The 23634-nt window shown below is 39.0% G+C and overlaps 1 pseudogene; it reads left to right on the top strand.

The window, feature by feature from the left end:
* Positions 1–7675: 7675 nt before the first annotated feature.
* On the top strand, positions 7676–7794 carry LOC128248219 (5S ribosomal RNA; annotated as a pseudogene).
* The last annotated feature ends 15840 nt before the right edge of the window (positions 7795–23634 follow it).

The raw sequence follows: 23634 nt of genomic DNA, 5'->3' as shown, positions 1-23634 counted from the left end.
CTCCTCTCTCTCCCTCTCACTCTTGAACTCTCCTGTCTCTCACTCACTTGCTTTCTCTTTCCCCTTCTCCCCCCTTCCCTTTCTCTCTCTCTCCCTTTCTCTCTCTCTCTCTCTCTCCCTTTGTCTCTCTCTCTCCCTTTGACTCTCTTTCTTCTTCTCTCTCTCTCTCTTTCATTTTGTCTCTCTCTTTCTTACACAATGATTTACACTTTAGAAACGAGCAATCTATGGACCTTTACTTTGTATGTGAACCTTTGCTCAAGTAAACCAACGCTTTTGTTTTGTTTTGTTTTGTTTTTATCGACTAAGACAATACAAGAGAACCAACTTTCCTTTAATGGATGGAATTTTTATTCATTAAGGTCCCTGCAGTAATGCTTCTATAACCGTTTCATAACCACAGGCAACATACAATCAGTTAATGCAGAAAACTCTTATTTGGTCTGTATGCGTCTATACACACACACACACACACACACACACACACACACACACACACCACAGGCGCGCGCGCGCACACACAGGGGTGGGTAAAAGAAGGTATACAGTTGCTTAATATGAATGGAATGTTCTTTACACTTGTCTATTCTTTTTCTTCTTTCTTTTTTTTTAGGAAAGAACATTCCACTCATATTGGTCTTGAGTTTTGACACAAAAATGGCCACCAATTTCAGAGAAGCGGGTAAGTCGATTACATCGACCCCAGTGCGTAACTGGTACTTAATTTATCGACCCCGTAAAGATGAAACGCAAAGTCGACCTCGGCGGAATTTGAACTCAGAACGTAGTGACAGGCGAAATACCGCTAAGCATTTCGCCCGGCGTGCTAAACGATTCTGAAAGCTAGCCGCCTTAATAATAATAATAATAATAATAATAATAATAATAATAATAATAATAATAATAATAGTCGAGAGATATGAGAAGTTAGCTTGGGAAGTTAAGTAGTTGTGGTCGATGGAAAAGGTAGCAGTAGTACCAATAATTGTCGGAGCCCGTCGCTTACGACGTCGAGGGTTCCAGTTGATCCGATCAACGGAACAGCCTGCTCGTGAAATTAACGTGCAAGTGGCTGAGCACTCCACAGACACGTGTACCCTTAATGTAGTTCACGTGGATATTCAGCGTGACACAGTGTGACAAGGCTGGCCCTTTGAAATACAGGCACAACAGAAACAGGAAGTAAGAGTGAGAGAAAGTTGTGGTGGAAGAGTACAGCAGGGTTCGCCACCATCTCCCCCGCCGGAGTCTCGTGGAACTTTAGGTGTTTTCGCTCAATAAACACTCACAACGCCCGGTCTGGGAATCGAAACGGCGATCCTATGATCACGAGTCCGCTGCCCTAACCACTGGGCCATTGCGCCTCCAGTCGTGATACTATAACACCAAAGTAACGCTCCAACTCTCAACTGGTTAAATTTGACTCGTTAATATTACAACGAAAGATTAAAGCAGTGAGCTGGCAGAACCGTTTGCATGCTGCGAAAAATGCTTAACGGTATTCCGTTCGTCTTCGTGCTCTGAGTTCAAATTCCGCCGAGGTTAACATTGCCTTTCATGCTCTCGGGATTGGTGAAATAAGTACCAGTTGAACACACGGTTTGTTGTAATCGACTTACCCCTCCCCTGAAAATGCTGGCCTTGTGCCAAAATTTGAAACTAATATTCTTTTCTACTCTAGGCACAAGGTGGGGGCCAGTCGATTGGATCGACCTCAGTACGCAACTTAATTTATCGACCCCGAAAGGATGAAAGGCAAAGTCGACCTCGGCGACTTGTTTCAGTCATTTGACTGCGGCCATGCTGAAGCACTGCCTTAAAAGGTTTTAGTCGAAGAAATCGATATATATGTGTGTTGAAATGTATATGTATGAATACACGCACATATATATTTCAACAGCTGTCATCTCTTCGTTCCTCAATCTTTCCCGCCATACTTAAACTCTCATTCGCACGTCACCAACTTTCACCCTAATTAAACAAAGGTGTTAATTACAATTCCAATGAAAGCTACCTGCAGTTGACCTAGTTAGTGAAATCAAACATGGCGACTGACTAATTTTGAAGAAATGTCCTTCCTCACGCATCTTACTTTTTCTTTCAATTCCAGCTGTTTGACTTTTTCATTCATTTTCTTTTTTCGTGGTGGTGGTGGTGGGGTCTATTGACACACTTATGTACGTGTGTATTTGTATGTGTGAGTTTAATGTGGGTATGGGGGGGTGCCTGTATATATGTCCATGTGTGTGTGTCTGTGTGCGTGTGGTGTGTGTGTGTGTGTGTGTGTGTGTGTGTGTGTGTGTGTGAGTTGCAATCAACTGAGGATCTAAATATGCTTTAGAAAGTTTTTTAATTCAGATATAGAGCTCATAGTATATCGAACGAACACAGACACGCATATACACATGCATGTATGTGTGTGCATATATATATATGAGTGCATGTCTGTATGTGTATGTATATATATATATATATATATATATATATATATATATATATATATATATATATATGTATATATTGGGAGAATTCACAAAAAACAAAAGACGAAGACAGGTGGTGTAGACAACTTCCCGAGTTTAACGCTCGGGAAGTGAAAAAGTCTTTAACGTTTGGAGCCTACGCTCTTCCACAGAAAGGAACACAGAAAGAAACAAGGAGAGAAAATAAAGAATGTGTAGTGGCTAGCGATCTATCATGCGTATACATTAGAGATAGATAGATAGATAGATAGATAGATAGATAGATAGATAGATAGATAGATAGATAGATAGATAGATAGATAGATAGATAGATGAGTTTGACTCAGATTTGCGTTCCTAAGTTTCATAGACACAAAATGCATCACGATTCTGAGACTCCCGGTTTTCAGAGTCAAGAATGTTACTCTTTCGGACGGATGAAATACAGTGCCGTGTTTCCAAAGATTAGGATTGAATTCCTGTAAATAGAAAGGAAGACAGAGAGACAGACAGAGTTTGGGAGCATGGGAACTAATTCTACATGCACAATTTGATAGTGAAAAGTTTTTCAATAGTTTTTCTGAGTAAATGCTTTCCCGTAGATGTTGATACCCGTAGATGTTGATACCCGTAGATGTTGATACCCGTAGGCGTTCCAACACTACAGCTGGCCCGTGTGAGTCAATTGCCCTTCTTAGTTCTGTACCCCAACTTCGAATCCACTCCTACTTGTATCCCTGTGAGAGACACGTATATTGATTTATGATACGCTCCCTATTATCCGGTACTCAAATAACCGAAACTCTCAAGCAACCGGAACCCAGAAAAAATACAATGGAAAATATGTTAATTAAAGTCAAAAGAAGTCTCACTAATTTGTGTTAATTAATTAATTGTCATTAAAAGAAATAAAGTTTCTACTGTATCTGAAATGGGTCATTACTTTTCAAATAACTGTAGAGTGTTTTATTATACTGCAAGAAACAGTAGCTGTGTTTTATTAGGTTAATAAGACGTGTTCTTAAAATTATACTTTTATTTCTTCCTACTCGTCACATTTCTACTAATTTCAGAATAATAATTATCATATTAATGTATTTATAGAGCTTTAATTACTTTTGTATGGGGCAATGTTGATTTTAAAAGTGATGTTTAGATATCCGGTAAATTCAGGTATCCGGCACACCTCCTGGCACAGAGGTGCCGTATAGCAGGGAGTTTACTTTATATGCAGCTCTGCACAGCCGCAATAGCAGCCGATGTGGGTCTTCCATAAACAACCTTGCCCGGACTTGTGCTTGGGAGGGTAACTTTCTAGGTGCAATCCCATGGTCAGTCATGACCGAAGGGGGTCTCTCTCTCTCACTTATTTTATCAACCCAGAAATTCATGAAAAGCAAAGTCAACCTCGGCGGAATTTGAGCTCTTCTGCCAGAAAACTGCCTTACTGCGTTTTATAAATATAGAACCTGTAACTTCAGATTGTCAGTCATATGTCCATCAGCACATGAACAACGTTTTCGAAATACTTGGCTTTCTTTGGGTTTCAAGGGAGAGCACTGCATTTCGTGACTGCATGTAGGACACAACTTTGTAGGACACAACTTTTAATTTGCTCTACGGTGTTTTTATCTTTTATTTGTTCCAGTCATTTGACTGTGGGCATGCTGGTGCTGTTTCTGTTTTATTACATCCTCATTCCCCGATTACTCTGCGGCGACATTGAGTATTATTAGTACCAAGCTACCTTAGAACAAATTGTCAGTCATGTGATTTTCCGAAAATTTTAGTGGGATTATAAATCCCAATATTTCATTACATCTAGTGAATGAATATATATGTTTTAAGCTAGTACATACAGCTGCGTTTTTATCTACCGAACTAAATTTTGTTTATGGCGATATTTCAAAGAGAAACAATGAGAGTTATTTTTCTAAAAAATATTGTGACAGCTTTGAAATTATATCATATATATATATATATATATATATATATATATATATATATATATATATACATATATATATATATATATATATATATACATATATATATATACTTACCCACACATATACGTACATACATACAGACAGACAGACAGTCAGACAGATAGGTTGGTTGGTAGATCAATATATATATATATACACACACACACACACACACACACACACACACACACACACATATATATATATATATACAGAAATACACACGCGCACGGCACGCGCGCAGATATTACATGCATAAATGTGTATGTCATTCATGAATGCATAATGCATGTATATATACACCATAATCAAATTCAAACGAACAGAAATATTAGATCGTTCATAAATATGTGCATATATATATATATATATATATATATATATATATATATATATATATATATATATAGGTTGGTTGATAGATCAATATATATATATATATATATATATATATACATATATATGTGTGTGTGTGTGTGTGTGTGTGTGTGTGTGTGTGTGTGTGTATGTATGTATATATATATGTATATATATATATATATATATATATATATATATATATATATATATATATATATATATATATATATATTTACATGTGGTGTGTGTGTATGTATGTTCAAATGTGGATGAACATGGGTGCATACAAAGACACACGAAACACTCACACATATATTATACATTTATACATTTTATACACCATTTTGTAATCATCATCATCATCATCATCATCATCATCATAACCATCATCACGACTCGATTAAGCTATCCACCCAATTAGTCAGACAGCCAGGGAGCCAGCCAAACAGACAGACAGGCAGTCAGTCAGCTTGCACAACCATTTAAAATATTACACAAAGAAGTTAAGCATCACAGATTTTTTTTTATATACACAATTTAATAGCAGAAGGTCCCATAAAAAACTCTTTTCAAAATCCAGTGAAGTTTATTGAGTTTTCTTTCTTTATGCATATATATATATATATATATACATATTACATTTTTAATACAATCACCACCCCCAACCCACCCACAAACACATATACATAGACTGCGCTATATCCGAGGGATTTTTTCAATCTTTTTTAGTTCCAGAGTTTTTTTATTTTCTACCATTTTTAAAATGGAGGAAATTATCAAATCGCTTGAGAAATATATATATATATATATATATATATATATATATATATATATATATATATATATATATATATATATATATATATATATATATATATATATATATATATATATATATATATATACATGTATGTATGTACTTACAAATAAACTAATATGATATATCTAATTTTGTACTGATGTTTGAACTCTTTCGAAATCCCTTATCTCTCTTCCTCTCTTCCCCTTCCTCCCCCTCTCTCTTTTAATCAATCTGTCTATCTATCCATCTATCAACCTATATATAAAAATATCCCATATAAACATTGCCTCGCTGTCTTTCATTCAGTCGATCACTAACTCCTCACTTATTCAATCGATCGTTCGATAAATCACTCAAATATTATTTTGCTTTTACTTATGTGCATAGAAGTTGAGTGTATATGCTTGTGTGTTTGCATAGAGATATTGTTTACTTCCATATGTACATATGTACACACGTACGTATTGGCAGAGGCGCGAATATATGTGTATGTATAAATCTCTCTATGTGAGAATATGTGTGTGTATGTGCAGACATGTCTACGTGTTTAAAAATATTCGTTAATGTGTATGCATAAATATGCATACGCACATACATAAATGTTCATAATTAAGCTTAAATTTTGTATGGAGATTTAGTTATACAAGCAGACGTACATACATACATCCATCCATACATACACACAAATATACACATACATACATACATATATATATCTATGTATGTATATATATTATATATATATATATATATATATATATATATATATATATATATATATATATATATATATATATATATATATATATATATACATTTATAAACATAATTAAGGGATCAGCAAATATTTGCTTCACCACATACCGAAATTCAGAAATAGCAGCTAAAAAAGCTGAGACTCCAACAGATAGCATTACTTGTAACTCACAAAGGCAAAAACAAGAAGAAAAAACAATGAAAACTAACCATTCCGAAGTTAATTGTAGACGCGTTTCTGGATTATGAGTGATAAATACTCAATTTCCTTCATCAATACGATATTCCAGTAGTAAATTCGACCATGCTAGCAAACTGTGCATGCATGAACGAGTGAACATTCTACATCGACACAAACCTGAAAGCATAACCGAATCTACCTCGACCAGCCAGTCCACTATCCTTCCATCAAGAAAATTACCATGTGCGCGACAAGCAATACCGCAGAGAATCTGCGTTTACTAACAGGGAGTGAATAATTATTACAAATTAAAAGGGTAAAGGTTTATCAATTTATTAATTTATTAATTAATCAACAATTAATAATTTTTACCAAGCCCTTCGGTATGTAAGCACCATTATCGGTGGAGAACTTATTTAAAAGTTCATATACATTTATAAACATAATTAAGGGATCACAGGTTTGTGTCGATGTAGAATGTTCACTCGTCCATGCATGCACAGTTTGCTAGCATGGTCGAATTTACTACTGGAATATCGTATTGATGAAGGAAATTGAGTATTTATCACTCATAATCCAGAAACGCGTCTACGATTAACCTCGTAATGGTTAGTTTTCATTGTTTTTTCTTCTTGTTTTTGCCTTTGTGAGTTACAAGTAATGTAACTCACTGTTGGAGTCTCAGCTTTTTTAGCTGCTATTTCTGAACTTCGGTATGTGGTGAAGCAAATATTTTCTGGTCCCTTAATTATGTTTATAAATGTATATGAACTTTTAAATAAGTTCTCCACCGATAATGGTGCTTACATACCGAAGGGCTTGGTAAAAATTATTAATTGTTGATTTATTAATAAATTAATAAATTGATAAACCTTTACCCTTTTAATTTGTAATATATATATATATATATATATATATATATATACATACGCACACATATCTTTGTGAGTGTGTCTGTGTGTGTCTGTGTAAATTGACCAGATAAGAGAAGAGAAATGAGAGAATAGAGGTTTATTCCATTTGTTGACAGCTGTTTCGTAATCTAACAGATTACGAAACAGCTGTATCTAACAGATACATAAGCAACGCTACACCATCTGTCACATATATATAGATGAATATACATGCTTACGGCCATATCACGTTGAAAGCACCGGTTCTAGTCTGATCACCGAAGTTAAGCAACATTGAGCCTAGTTAGTACTTAGATGCGTGACCGCTTGGGAAACCTAAGTGCTGTAAGCATTCCATTTTATAACAATGGTGCCCCAGCTGACCGCAGATTTAAAGCTGAAACACTTAAGAGAAAATATATTTGAATATACCAGGTTGAGACAGATGTTTTTTCGTGTTTCAACCTTTATTTAATAATTCAAACAAATTACGAAGATCGTTTATTCATCAAAATTTATCCAATCATATTCCATTGTCTGTTGCCATCGTTGTGCCAGAAGCTCAATTTCACGCTTATACCATTTGCCTGGTTCAGAAGCAAAAGAACTCAATGCGCCGGTTTGCAACCTTACCCACTTTGTCGAGCCTCCGGCTGTGGAGGAAATGAGCCGTGGCCCAGAAAAAGTAGAAATCTGATGGTACAAGGTCTGGATTATAGTCAAGGTAAGGCAGCGCTTCTATCTCTTCAAGTTCCTCAAGTTTGCGCTGGGTGACATTGATGGTCTGTGTGTGTGTGGGGGGTGGGCATTGTCATGTAGGAATGCACGTATTTGATTGACCATTGACGAGTAGCTTTCATTTCAAAGCATCATATACTCGCTGCAGTTGTTGAGCATAAAGGTTAGCGCTCAGAACGTGAACATCCGGGACAAGTTCAACGTGCAACACCCCCTCGAAATTCCACCAAAACACATAACATGACCTTCTGTTCAAACTGCCCTTGTTTGACAACAGGTTCAGAAACCTGGCCGGAACTAAGCTGTTGATTTTTCTTATCAGGATAATGAAAATAAATGAAATTTCCATCCCCCTGCTAGAATTCGACGCCAATGATGGGTATCTCAAGGATTTGCCAGCAGTTGTTTGTAAATGTTCACACGTCGTTGATCCTGGTCATGAAGGACTTCTCAACAACATCTATTCACAACGTTGAGCTTTTGGAGGTGTCTATTGATAGTACTTTGTGAAGGACCAACTTCTGTCGACCATGTACGAGTGCTCTTGCTTGGCTCAACCATTTCAAACAAGGTCACATCTTCTACGTCAGAAGGTCTCCCTCACCTTGGATTGCCTTCGAGGCTCGTGTCACTTTCCTTGAAACGTCTGAACTAGTTTCATGCTACACATTTGTTAGCAGTTCCTGGGCCTTCTACTTCATTTATTTCTTTTGCCTCTGCCATCAATCCTTCCTTTTCCACATGTAGCGTAAAATGATTCTAATTGTAATTATTCCACCACTCATTATCAAAGCTTTAAAGTAAAGAATAACCAATAAATGTTTATATGTTACATATGAAAACAAAGTATCTGTGTGTGTTGTGGTAAGTAGCTTGCTTACAAACCACATGGTTCCGGGTTCAGTCCCACCACGTGGCACCTTGGGCAAGTATCTTCTAATATAGCCTCGGGCCGACCAAAGTCTTGTGAGTGGATTTGGTAGACGGAAACTGAAAGAAGCCCGTCGTATATATGTATATCCTTATGTGTGTGTGTGTGTGTGTGTATTTTTATGTGTCTGTGTTTGCCCCCCCCCAAACATCGCTTGACAACCGATGCTGGTGTGTTTACGTCCCCGTAACTTAGCGGTTCGGCATAAGAGACCGATAGAATAAGTACTAGGCTTACAAAGAATAATTCCTGGGGTCGATTTGCTCGACTAAAGGCGGTGCTCCAGCATGGCCACAGTCAAATGACTGAAACAAGTAAAAGAGTAAAAGAATAAAGAGAGAATAAGAAGTATGGAGAAAAGGAAGAAAAATGAAAGATGAATGAACAGGGTTTAAATATCGAGATAGGAAACTCTGTGTGTTAAGGCAATGCATATGTTTTAGTACAGAAACTTAGCTTCATAGTAGAGAAGCCTGAACTGTTGGAATTTTACGTACGGCTGATTCAGAAGGACAGAAATGTCATTCCAAGACCATTGATAATGGCAAAAACGTACATGCACGTACACCTATGAATGTCCTTAGACACGTTCATACACATACCTTCACATACATACGCTCATACACACACACACACACACACATACACACACACGCACACACATAAAACGCGCGCGTGCACACTAACTTACACACACACACACACACACACACACACACACACACACACACACCAGATCTCATAAATTATTTATATCAAAACAGTAATTCCATAAATAGTAGAAGTTCATCGTTTGGTTTAAGGGATCAAATCAATGTATACCATCATTTGCGTATATATACACACATACATATTCATAAGCATATATACACAGATGATATTCACACCTACATACATACATACATACATACATACATCCAACGATTCATACTCTAACTCATTAGCAATCCTAATAGTTAGGATATACTGGTTAAGGTTGCATGCTATGTAAATGAAAACGACGGGCTAAAAGTGAGGGATCAGATATAATCAATAAAATAAAGTACGAGAAACATAAAGCTAGAAGTAAAGTAAGGATGCAGAGCTGTAGAATGTGACGATAAAGGAGAGATATGCTTGATGAAGGGGAGTTCCTTTCAGGTGGATAACATGACACCGATATACGTTATCGATGTAACGGCCGTATAGCTTAGGATGGGAATTTGGGCTTTAAAGCCGCCAGCAGAGAAGTTGGCGTAATTAGGATCTAAGACGATGCTTATGCTACTTTGGCCAACTCTTGTCAGAAATCACAAAAGATGACACAATTTAGAGTGAAGACGATTTCAGTGAATTGGAGAAGCGTTGAAAAGTTGGGTTCAGATACATTGCAGAGTCAAAGAAGAATTAGAGGTTGAGAGTCCGTCGTTGGGAGTTACGATGTACGAAGATTTTGCGTGCATAATGAAAAAGAAGTCGGAAGGACCGAGAGGGGCAGAATTGTAGTTGAAGAGGTGGAAGGCACAATTGCTTGTCCTTCATATCGATGGAAGAGTTGTGACCAAGGGTCGTATATAAATTAATCGGTATGACTAGAGGTTCGGTAGGATATCTCCAAGGCGAGGCGATGTGACGGCCAGAAAAAAATTAAGGAGAGACGATGTGACGGCCAGAAAAGACAAAGCATGCATAATGGTTAAAGAAAAATATTACATAGAAAGAGACAAACAGGGAAACAAATATATAGAGAAATATTCGCAGATGGACAGTACTTTTTTTTTCCTTTTGCTTCAGACATTAAACTACGGCCATTCTGGAGCACTGCCTAGACGTGCTTAGTCGAACAAATCGACCCCAGTACATTTTGTTTTTCTTTTTTCTTTTTTTCTTCTTTTTTTTCAAATCTGGTACTCATTCTATCGGTCTTTTTGCCAAACTGCCTGGCTACGTGGATGTAAACAAAACAAGGTTATCAAGCGGTAGTGGGAGACCAAACACAAAGACACCGCATGACAACCGGTGTTGGTTTGTTTAGATCCACATTCCGTCTGCCAAAATCCATTCACGAGGCTTCGTCGACCTGGGGCTATTGTAGAAGATACTTGCCCATGGTTTCACGCACTGTGGCTAAACCCACAACCAGGTGGCTGGAAAGCAAACTTCTTACCACACCGCCACGACAGCGCCTAAACGTTTTTTCTTTTTTTTTTTTTCTTTTTTGGTTTTTGCTTTTTGCTGTTCTTATAGTCTAAAAGGCAAAATGTCAGACTGTGGCAGGCAGTCAGTCGGAGAAGATGGCAGACATACTGACAGTGAAACACTCTTGATACTTACGTTTGCATCGTTGAATCTTGTCTACGACACCATTATCTGATGACTCTGTAGCTTCCTGTTTTGAAAGAAAGAAAGAAAGAAAGAAAGAAAGAAAGAAAGAAAGAAAGAAAGAAAGAAAGAAAGAAAGAAATAGGGTTGGGAGAAGAGGAGGATAAGAAAGGAAGAAAGAGAATATCTGGAAACCCTTGCTGCCAAACAGCATTAACTGTTGGTTATTTAGCTTATTATTGTAGATGAGATGACCACCCACGTCTTATATGTCAGCTTGTTTTGATTGGTTAGCTGGTTATCAGCTTGTTTTGATTGGATAGCCTGGCTCTCCGTCGGTGACGACGACGAGTGCTCCAGTTGTTCCTATAAATGGAACAGCCTGCTCAGGAAATATCCTGAGCAGGCTGTTCCGTGCAAGTGACTGCGCCCTCCACAAACATGCGTACCTTTAATGTAGTTCTCAGGGAAATTCAGCGTGACATAGAATGTGACAACGCTGGCTTTCTTGAATTACAGGTACAATTAATTTTCGCCAGGTGGTTGGATTGGAATGACATGAAAGAAAGTGTCTTGCTCAAGGACACAACGCTCCTCCGGGAATCGAACTCATGACCTCATGATCGTGAGTAAAATGCCCTAACCACTAAGCCGCGCGCCTTAGTTGGTTAGTTGGTTGTTAATGACTGGAGAAGCTGGCTTGTTGGCTGGCTGACTGGTTGGTTGACTGGTTGGCTGGTTGGTTGGTTGGTTGGTTGGTTGGCTGGACGGATAGATGCGTGGGTGCGTGCGTGCATGCGTGGCTTGCTGACCGGCTGACCGGCTGGCTGGCTGGTTTAACATGTTAATAACATTGGCATCGAGCTGGTACACAGAGCACAGAAAAAGGGAGAAAGTAGATTGGTGGCCGATAAGATAGCGGAAGTTTGTTGCGTGGGCGATGTCTTTGATCCAGTTGATGAAATGGGGCTCATAGAAATTGGATATAAAAGAGAAAGGAGGAGAAAGAAAGAATGAAAGCAGAAGGAGAAGGAAGAAGAAGAAGAAGAGGAATAAGAATAGCAGAGGGTTTAACGTGGAATTGAAAGAGAGAAAGAGTGAACCAGGAGCAAGGCGTTGTTATTGTTTAAACCAGTGGTTCATAACCATTTTTTACCTATGGATCCCTTTGATTCCTATTTTGCTCAGGGGATGGGACCCTCATAACCATTCAAAGTCTTAAACCTCCTGTTATATTCTTATGATTCATAGGCGCATGAATGGCGCATCATCATCATCATCATCATCATCATTACCATATCATTGTCATCGTTATTATCAGTCATCCTCGCAGCAGTGTTGGTGACTGCTGCTGTCGTGGCTGCTGCTGCTACTGCTGCCACTACTACTACTACTACTACTACTACTACTACTACTACTACTACTACTACTACTACTAAGAGGGTGAGGCATAAGTAATGAGAAAAGGTGGGACGGTTGTATCACGTGTGCCCGAAGGAGTACGAATCTTGTTTCTTCAATTGAAAGAGACGTAATTGTTGTTGATATAGTTCTTGTTGCTGTTCCTCCTGTCTAATTTCACTGCCCTACCTGAGCGAACATGTAATCAAAAGCTTTCTAGTGATTATCCAGGGGGGGGGGGGTGTTTCTTTTTGCAAAAGAATATTTGGCTGCTATTTCTAGCAGCGCAAAAGACTGCACTTCTACTGCCTCACAAGAAAAAATGCATAAGTGAAAACATTCCAACTATCGGCATCTCGTCCTTCTTCGAATCGTAGAATATCATGGACCTCGTTGTATAATTGTTCCGTTCTCGTTGCAGGAAAGTTGAGCGTAAGTTGAGAGAAATTTGGCTGCTATTTCTAGCAGATTTTGTAACCTCATAGGGGTCTCTTAGTCGTTGTTTCTCTGCCCTCACAAGAGAGCTTAAAATTAATATCAATACTCTTAGTACAGACTACGGCAATTGACGAAAGTTTACTACGACTTTTTCTAAAATCTCACCTCGCTGTTCAACAGTGTTTGACAACGCTCCTTTCACTTTCACTTTCGTCATTGCACCACACACACACACACACACACACACATACAAACACACAGAACAGACGTAAAGGATGTCGAATGTAAAAAAAGTCGTCCTTTTCCCGCTCGTGGAAAATCATGGACCACGTCGTCCAATGCTTCATTTCCTTTGCAGAACACTTTTACGCGTAAGTTGAGAGAAATTTGGCAGCTATTTCCAGCAGATTTTGTAGCTTCATATTAGAGGCTCCTTTATCGTCGTTCACCTCACCACGTGGCACTTTCGTCGGCGCTCTTAACGACAACGTACAGCGTTTGAAAGGAGGTTTACATTTTTTCGGACATCTCACCCCGCTGTCCTAGTGTTTCACGTTTCTCCTTTCACTTCAAAATCCTTCTCCCAACCACACACACACACACACACACACACACACACACACACACATAAACATTCATGAACGCAAACACACTCATGCATACAAACATGCACACACACACACACACACACATATACACATTCGTGAACACACCCACACACATTCACGCACTCACAGAAGAATACACGTAAAAGAATGTTGACTTTAACAAGAGAAAACAGAAAACCTGCTGCTATTTCTAGCTGTTTTTCTTATCTCGTAGTAGAAGCTCGTTTGTCGTCGTCGTTCACCTCAAACCGGCACTTTCACGACAACCTACGTTACTTGACGGAGATTTACGACATTTTTTTTCGGTAACATCATCTCATTGTTCTACTGTTTTGCATTCTCCCTCTCTCGTCTTCCCCCCACCCCTACACACACACTAAGAAGAATAGATGCAAAAAGAATATTGACGGTAACAAATGAAAACGGCCATCCTGCTGCTATTTCTAGCAATGTTTCTAACCTCGTAGTAGAGGCTTCTTCGTCGTGGTTCACCACACTACGTGAGTGTTCAAATCGGCACTTTCTCGACAATCTACGGCACTTGACGGAGATTTACGACGTTTTTTTTTTCGGAGATCTCACCCCGTTTGTTCTACAATGTTTCACATTGCTTTCTTTCAACTTCACTTCCTTCTCCCAACGGCACACACACACACACACACACACACACACACACACACCGGCAAAGAATGTTGACTATAACAAGTGAAAACAAACAACTTAAGACAAATGCGTTAACGGTGCTCAGAATTCATTCTGGTGTCTCTTAGACAAATGACTTCAGCTTACTTTTATGGCTCAACAAGATTACAGTATAAAAATATTTACAATCCAGTCATTCCACAAAAATACAGGGGTATCGAATTGACACGGTGGGTGGGTAAGGAATTCCTGACTTCCGTTTAACATCCATTTTCTTTTGGACTTATTGTTCCTGACTGCCTGTTTCATGTTTCTTTCTTCTTCCTTTTTCGCTCTTTTTTTTTTTCTGTACCTGTCTCTCTCAATCACGCACGCACAGACAGACACACCTTCCACCAACTTCTTCATTCTAACCCTCATCTCCCACGATCTGGCTGTTTCCTTTTCGTCTTGTTCTATTGGAATGTCTCTCATCAGAACCAAAATTCCAGGCCGGCACTCGTCTTACCATAGATAGCATATTTCGTATTCTTCTGCGGTCTAGAGATAATAGCCGAGTAACCCTTCACCACAATCATCGTGTATAGATGTCTACATAAATCATACACACACACACACACACACACACACACACTCATACATGCATGTATGTATGTATGTATGTATGTATGTATGTATGTATGTATGTACACCTATATATGTATGAATGTATGTACACCTATATATGTATGAATGTATGTACTTATATATATATATGTATATACAAATGCATGTATGTATGTATGTACACTTTATATGTATGTATTGAATGTATGTATGAATGAATGTATGTATGAATGTACTTATATATATATATATATATATATATATATATATATATATATATATATATATATATATATATATATATATATATATATATATATATATGGTATGTATGAATGCGTGTATGTATGTACATATGTATATACGTGTGTGTGTGTGTGTGCACGCGTGTGTGTGTGCACGCGTGTGTGTGTGTATTTGTGTACCTATACGTGTATATGTGTGCATGCGTATTGTGCTTAAAATGGCGGTAGAGATGAATGCGTGAGTAGATTACGAGGCGATAAGATGTCATGTATAACCGCTTCAACACTTCATCTAACCAACGTCGACCGCACTGATATTTCAATGGTATGTGATAACATATTTACATCATCACCCATCTCAGGGTGGGACAGTTGCTAACGTAGGTCTAATTCGTTGTGGATTGGAGAAACAAGACACCATTGGTATTCTCTGTGTGTATGTATGTAAGTGGGCTTGTGTGTGTTGCATATGTATAAATATACATGTACACACACATACATACTTGGAAATACACACATACATACATACATATATATATATATATATATATATATATGAAGAGAGAGAGATAAAGGGAGAAAGAGATAGAAAGTAAATGTTTTGTATGTTTGTGAATGTAAGTATAGTAGTTAGTACACATGCACCCACACATGCACACACACACACACACACACACACACACACACACACTGATATGTGTGGTGAGTAGCTTGCTTGCCAACCACATGGCCTCCGGGTTCAGTCCCACTGCGTGGCACCTTGAGCAAGTGTCTTCTACTATAGCCTCGGGCCGACCAAATCCTTTGTGAGTGGATTTGGTTGACGGAAACTGAAAGAAGCCCGTCATATATACATATATGTTCATATCGCACCAGGAGAGAAGACGAAGAGACAAAATAAACTAGCAAGAATTACTGGATAATTCCAGAACCCGGATTTCCGGCTCTGCATAAGAAATGCTTTCCCTCATCAGTGGAATACAAATATATATATATACAACATACAATATACTTACATATACGAACGTATACATACATATATATGCACGTATGCACATGACTAGTTTAAATTTCCCGCCTAAAAACTCCTCGTGCGATATGGTCAGAATATCACCGCAATAAATATAATGACGAAGTAAATATATAAATTTATATCAATGAGGAATAAGATCAATATCGATTTTATCAAGTGGCCAGCATGGGAATAAAAGCCATCAAAGGTAATAATTATTTAAAATTATAATTTAGGGTATCTAAGAGACACCACCACGCTGAAGATGGCAGTCAAAACTTGACTCTAAAACTCTACGTTCGTATATGTAAGTATATCATATGTTGTATATATATATATTTGTATTTATGTGCTTTTCTGTGTATATTCCACTGATGAGGCAAAGCATTTCTTTTGCAGAGCCAGAAATCCGGGATCTGAAATTATCCAGTAATTTTTGCTAGTTTATTTTGTCTCTTCGTCTTCTCTCCTGGTGCTATATGAACATTTATTGTGGTTTTAGAGTCAAGTTTTGACTGATATTCAAAACTACAGTCGCACACAGCAGCCATTGCAACCACAGACTTGTGTGCAGGAGCGTTGTCCTGGGAAGCAGGATCCCAGTAGCTATCTGAGTAACATTTAAACGTCTGTCATCCATCACCATGTGGTGAAAACGTCGATGCTTTCTTGGGTGGTGGCCTGTGGCAGAACGTCCGGACCTTGGATCATTTTCAAGACTCTCCTTACCCCTCTTGAATTCAGCTGCCCACTTTTGCACAGTTGATAAAGTTGGAATATTGTCCCCTAATGTAGCAACCATGTCAGCATGAATATCCTTGAGGGGTAACCCTCTTTTCTGCAGATATTTGATAACGCCACAATGCCAAATTTTATCCATTTTTACGAAATGTCTCTAGTACCACTTTTCCAAGTCCTCAATTCTGTATCCATTGTGGAAAGGAAAGGAAACAGGTTGAATTTAATATATGCCAAGTTTAATTACAGCATGATAACTCCTTAGTCAGCCTATGAACTTTTCAGCCCACCTTCGTATATGTATGTATGCGCGGTGTATATATAACACGCACACACATATGAAAGAGAGTTAGGGGAGGCTTTGTGCCAATCAAAAATGATTAACATTCATCCCAAATGATATGAGATATGAGATGTCATATCCCAAGGATCTTCACAGCAAATGCTTAACTGTATTCACTTTCGACCGTTTGTAATTTCAGCTCAAATACTACTAAGGATGCACGAAGCGTCGAATTTTTCACACATTATTTGTACCATTCAAACACTGTATCGATTCACTCATTATCTACACCTTTTGTAACCTTCGTCCTGTCTTTGTCCTTACATGTTTTTAATTGATATTAGCCCTTGTGACCAATAAAACGAATTAATTATCTACACGGTACAAGAAACACTGACTAAAAACACCATCAGTCGGGAGGTTATTTTGGGGGGATTTTTTTTTTTTTAATGTTCTGTCATCCTAGTTTACGACATTGGTAGGCAGCATCAGGTGACGGAACTACTAGAAAAATGTTTAAATAAATGAAAGAAAACTCAAGAGACACCCTACTGATCCATCATCCTTTTGAAACATTGTCATAGAGATTGACACCTCTACAACTTGCCCATTCACCCATATCAAAATGGATTTTAATTGGCTTAACCTTTTGTACGCTAATCTTTTAAAGCGCGGTATACAGGCATTCTTCAGACCAGACTCCATAGAAGGCAAAATTCTTACCGTTCTTGAAGTAAATCCATGCTGAAATGTCACATTTTTCTTTTCCTCTTTTCTTTTTGCACGTGTTTATATTATAGTTTAACATTGAAGAGAGAGAGAGAGAGAGAGAGAGAGAGAGAGAGAGAGAGAGAGAGAGAGAAAGAGCGAGTGAGTGAGAGAGAGAGAGAGAGAATCGAAACAAAGAGGCAAAGGAAGAGATTCAGAGAGTGAAAAGGGAGAAAGAGAGAGAATAAAAATGAAAAAAACTATTTGAATGTGTGTATATATACATATATATATATACACACACACATTGAAATAGTCTTTTTCATTTTTATATATATATATACACACACATTCAAATATATATATATAAAACATATCAATGACACGATTATTTTTTTATCCGATATTTTTGTGTATAAAATGTAAGTAGGTCGTAAACAGACTGGATTAAAGAGAAAAGAATTACCAAATCCAGACCAGGTGAGAATGAAGCCTATATTCTCTGGATAAATACCTTTATAAATACACCGACATCATGTTGCTGTTTGACTGTGTTATTTTAATGCTAATGAAGTCTTTGTAACTTTTAAGCACACGTGGTCTTTATCGTTTTGTTATTGAAGCCATGTTTATCCGAATGGGCTATTTTACAGAATAATGATTTAGTATACCTTCAGGATATGTGGTAGCGCATGGATTAGTGGTTAGTGTGCTGGACTTATGATCGTAAGCTTATGGTATTGATTCCTGGACCGAACGATGCGTTGTGCTCTTTAGCAAAACAGAGGAATATACATATATATATATATACTCTTTTACTTGTTTCAGTCATTTGACTGTGGCCATGCTGGAGCACCGCCTTTAGTCGAGCAAATCGACCCCGGGAATTATTCTTTGTAAGCCTAGTACTTATTCTATCGGTCGTTTTTGCCGAACCGCTAGGTGACGGGGACATAAACACACCAGCATCGGTTGTCAAGCAATGCTAGGGGGACAAACACAGACACACAAACACACACACATATACATACATATATATACATATATACGACGGGCTTCTTTCAGTTTCCGTCTACCAAATCCACTCACAAGGCTTTGGTCGGCCCGAGGCTATAGTAGAAGACACTTGCCCAAGGTGCCACGCAGTAAGACTGAACCCGGAACCATGTGGTTGGTAAGCAAGCTACTTACCACACAGCCACTCCTGTATATACATATATACTTTTAATAAAACTTCAAATTTAACTCAGTTTCCTGATCCACGTAGAAATTATCAACAACACACAGAATTTAACTTCGAAATCTCTCTGCTAGAGTTTTGATTCGAGGGAATTTTTTGCTGCTATTTCTAGCAGGTCAAGATCAAAGTATCAAACGTAGTGGCTTCCTGTATTGGCTCGTCAACTGTGCCTGGAGTTATCACCGTCTAAGTAAAACAATTCCTTTTCGACATGTAGATGAGAGGGGAAGAGGAGAGAGAGAGAGAGAGAGAGAGAGAGAGAGAGAGAGAGAGAGAGAGAGAGAGAGAGAGAGAAAGAGAGAGGGGGAGAGAGAAAAAGTCGACATTATCAGTAGAGTGTTGACTGGTTCGACTGGTGCATTGCCATGTAAGGTTCAACAGATACACTTCCTCCTACACAAAGGAGACAGCAGACAGAAGTCTTCAATATCATAGGGAATTAAAGATAAGATACAGTTATATTTATAACCGAATGGTATACGATATCAGGGTCCTTAATTGTTTAACCCCTTAAACAAAAATTGTCGGGGTCGAAGGCCATTCGTACCACTGACGGTCATTATAGTTTGGTCAAGCGATACATTTTTGTACCCACTGACCTTCAGTTTTTCTTTTTCCTTTTTTTCTTTTTCTTTTTTTTTATTATTGTCTCGTGATGTATTTCTTCGTTCCTGGCTGGATATACCGCAGTTTCAAATATCTTTAATCTATACTAAATGCCTTCTCCTCCTTTGTTATTTTTATTAACGCCACTTGTACCTATATCACGTGAAACTCACAGAAATCATATCCCCACCTCCCACGCCTAAATATTAGTTGATGCACACCCATAATTCTAGTTATAGATTACATCGACCTCAATGTTCAATTGGTGCTTATTTCATTGACCCTGAGTGGAGACGCAATGGCCCAGTGGTTAGGGCAGCGGACTCACTGTCATAGGATCGCGGTTTCGATTCCCAGACCGGACGTTGTGAGTGTTTATTGAACGAAAATACCTAAAAGCTCCACGAGGCTCCGGCAGGGGATGGTGGCGAACCCTGCTGTACTCTTCCACCACAACTTTCTCTCACTCTTACTTCTTGTTTCTGTTGTGCCTGTAATTCAAAGGGTCAGGCTTCTGACACTGTGTCACGCTGAATATCCCTGAGAAATGCGTTAAGGGTACACGTGTCTGTGGAGTGCTCAGTCACTTGCACGTTAATTTCACGAGTAGGCTGTTCCGTTGATCGGATCAACTGGAACCCTCGTCGTCGTAACCGACGCAGTGCCAGCAAAAAACATTGACCCTGAAATGATGAAAGGCAAAGTAGACCTCGACGAAATTTGAACACTTCAAGCCAGAAGACATGCTGCAACACACTCCCATAGTTGCGAACCGTCAACACTAATTCGTCACAGCCAAGGAGAAAGCTCTGCCTGCGAGAAATAGCAACCAATTCTCACTCAAGTCACACCCTAGTATCTGGGATTATATTACGCACATGATGTTCCTAAACAAGGGTGGATAATCATGGTTGAAAAACATTTATTTCACCTTGGACAGGTGTCTTCTGCTATAGCCCCTGACCGACCAATACCTTGTGACTGAATTTAGTTGACGGAAACCAAGTAGAAGGCGGAGAGCTGGCAGAAACGTTAGCAATGCCGGGTGAAGTGCTTAGCGGTATTTCGACTGCCGCTACGTTCCGAGTTCAAATTCCGCCGAGGTCGACTTTGCCTTTCATGCTTTCGGGGTCGATTAAATAAGTACCAGTTACGCACTGGGGTCGATATAACCGACTTAACCCGTTTGTCTGTCCTTGTTTTTCCCCTCTGTGTGTTGCCCCTTGCGGGCAGTAAAGAAATAAGGAAACTGAATAGAATCCCGGTCGCGGCAACAACAACCAACAACCAACAACAACAACACGGAAAATATATAAAAATAGACTTTGTAATTACGGAGTTCGGATCCAGTTTTCATTTATGTTTTATGTAGTGTTTTTGGTACCGAAAGACTTTCAAACTTCGTATACTTATCTATTTTGTGTTATAGAACAGAAAAAAAATTTTGTATTCGAATTTATTTCATGTAAAAAATTGTCTTATTTCGATAATTTCTACTAATCACTGACGTCTATTCAGTTGAAAACAGTTAGCGCTGTAACGGTGTATATCGTATTAATCCCTTAACCCTAACTCTAACCCGTTTGTCTGTCCTTGTTTGTCCCCTCTGTGTGTGGCCCCTTGTGTGCAGTAAAGAAATAAGGAAACTGAATAGAATCCCGGTCGCGTGTCTATAACACACACACACACACACACACACACACACACACACACACACACACACATACATACATACATACATACGTATACTGTTTGTGTGTTTGTATGTGTGTGTGTATGTATATAGACACGCGACCCTCTGATAACCGGTGCTGGTTTGCTTACGTCCCCGTAACGCAGTAGTTCGGCTATAAAAATCGATAGAATAAGTATTAGATTATAAAAAAAAAATCTAAAAAAACAGAAGTACTGAGGTCGATTTATTCGACTAGAACCTTTCAAGGCGATACACCAGCATGGCCGGAATCTAATGACCAAAGCAAATAAAAGATAAAAGATAGGTTTGCTCCATCTAGGTTGTGCTGGGGTGAAACATTAATTATTCGAAATACTTGGAGGACGGACCTAAACCGAAGTAAATGAAGGCACCAGGCGTTTCACTGCCAGGATCGTTAGAACGTTGAACAAAGCCCTTTACAGCATTTAAATTCCGTTCTTTAATGTTTGAGTTCAAATGCAACCGAGGTCGATCGACATTGCTTTTTATCCTTCCAGAATCGATCAAATAAGTACTAGTGAAATACAGGGGTCGATATAATCACTGTTTCATTCCCTCACCACACACACACACACGTAATTCTTTTGGCTTTATGTCTATGCAAGAAAAATTAATATTTAGTCTCATCTACTTCCGGTCCGAGCTCAATAAAACTCTTCTCGAATTTACATTGCAACCAACCGGGTCGATTCAATAAGGTAAGTGTTGGTCATATAGTGAAATCGATGCAGGCGACCACACCCAATAAATGTATTTGCAGATTTGTGTCATAAATAATGATAATAATAATTAATTCGTTTTATTGGCCACAAGGGCTAATATCAATTAAAGACATATAAGGACAAAGACAGGACGAAGGTTACAAAAGGTTTTGTCCGAAAAGGTAGGAAAGTTCGTCTAAACAGAGGAAGAAAACGGAGAAGGATATAATAAATAAATAGATAAATAAATAGATAAATAAGTAAGTAGAACTCCCAAAGGGGGAGGCGCTTCGAAAAAGGAAAGGTTACACGTGGAAAAACCCATAAAACCACGGGAGCCTGGTCAGAAAAAATAAGAAAGGGGTATAGAGCCCTTTCTCCTTTTACATTACCTTTTTTTTTTTTTTTTACAGGTGTATTCTCAGAATTGGTCCGTTTATACTGGCCATTTTTCCAACAGTCACCCATCTTTCAACGAATTTGCTATGAGACAGCACTTCCCTCTCTACTCTCATCTTCCTTTTCAAGTGGAACTTGAAAAAGTTGATGAGGCCTTGGCCAAAGAGGAAAGTGTCTGTCTTTAACCCTTTCAAACGGGTCCACCATATCACCTCTTTCGCTACAGCCACTAGGCATAGGAAAATTGCCTTGCCCTCCTGGTTAAAGGAGGTCGGCGGGTCAATTCTCACGATGGATCCAGCTGATAGCCGGATCCGTCCTACACGTGACAGTAGCTGTTCGATATAGACCCACAGGTCAGCAATGCTCGGGCACTGGACGAGTGCGTGCAGAACGGTTTCGTCGTCCTGAGCGCACCTCGGGCAGGCCCGGTTGACGGCACTTCCATGTCGGTAGAGTTTATCTCGAACAGGTAGCGCACCTCGGTAGCACTGCCAGGCGAGGGACCTTTGGAAATTATCCATGGGCCCCGGCCCGAAAGTTCTCCTGAACAGACTGCTTAGCTGATTATCCTCGACGCCTAGAGTTTCCCCGAGAACGTCGTCGCACTTTTCTCCCACTAACCCTCTATAGAAAGCTAGAGTGGATCTACTACCGATCGCACTGCCCGCCTGACTGAGGGCGGTGAGAGCTTGGCGGCACTCGAGGTGCCAAGCGCCCTTTCTCGGTCTACGTTTGATCCAGGATTGCAGCTCTGTTAAAGAAACGAGCTGCGGAAAATCGCGTCTGACGAAAGGCGACCACACCTGTTCACCGTCCAGGAAGCGCCTGAGATGTCGTAGCCTGAGCGCATGTTTGCGCATCAGCAACCACGGCAT

Source organism: Octopus bimaculoides, chromosome 6 (assembly GCF_046866305.1).
Source record: "Octopus bimaculoides isolate indiv1 chromosome 6, ASM4686630v1, whole genome shotgun sequence".
Taxonomy (NCBI): domain Eukaryota; kingdom Metazoa; phylum Mollusca; class Cephalopoda; order Octopoda; family Octopodidae; genus Octopus; species Octopus bimaculoides.
This window is presented reverse-complemented; position numbering and strand designations above follow the sequence as displayed.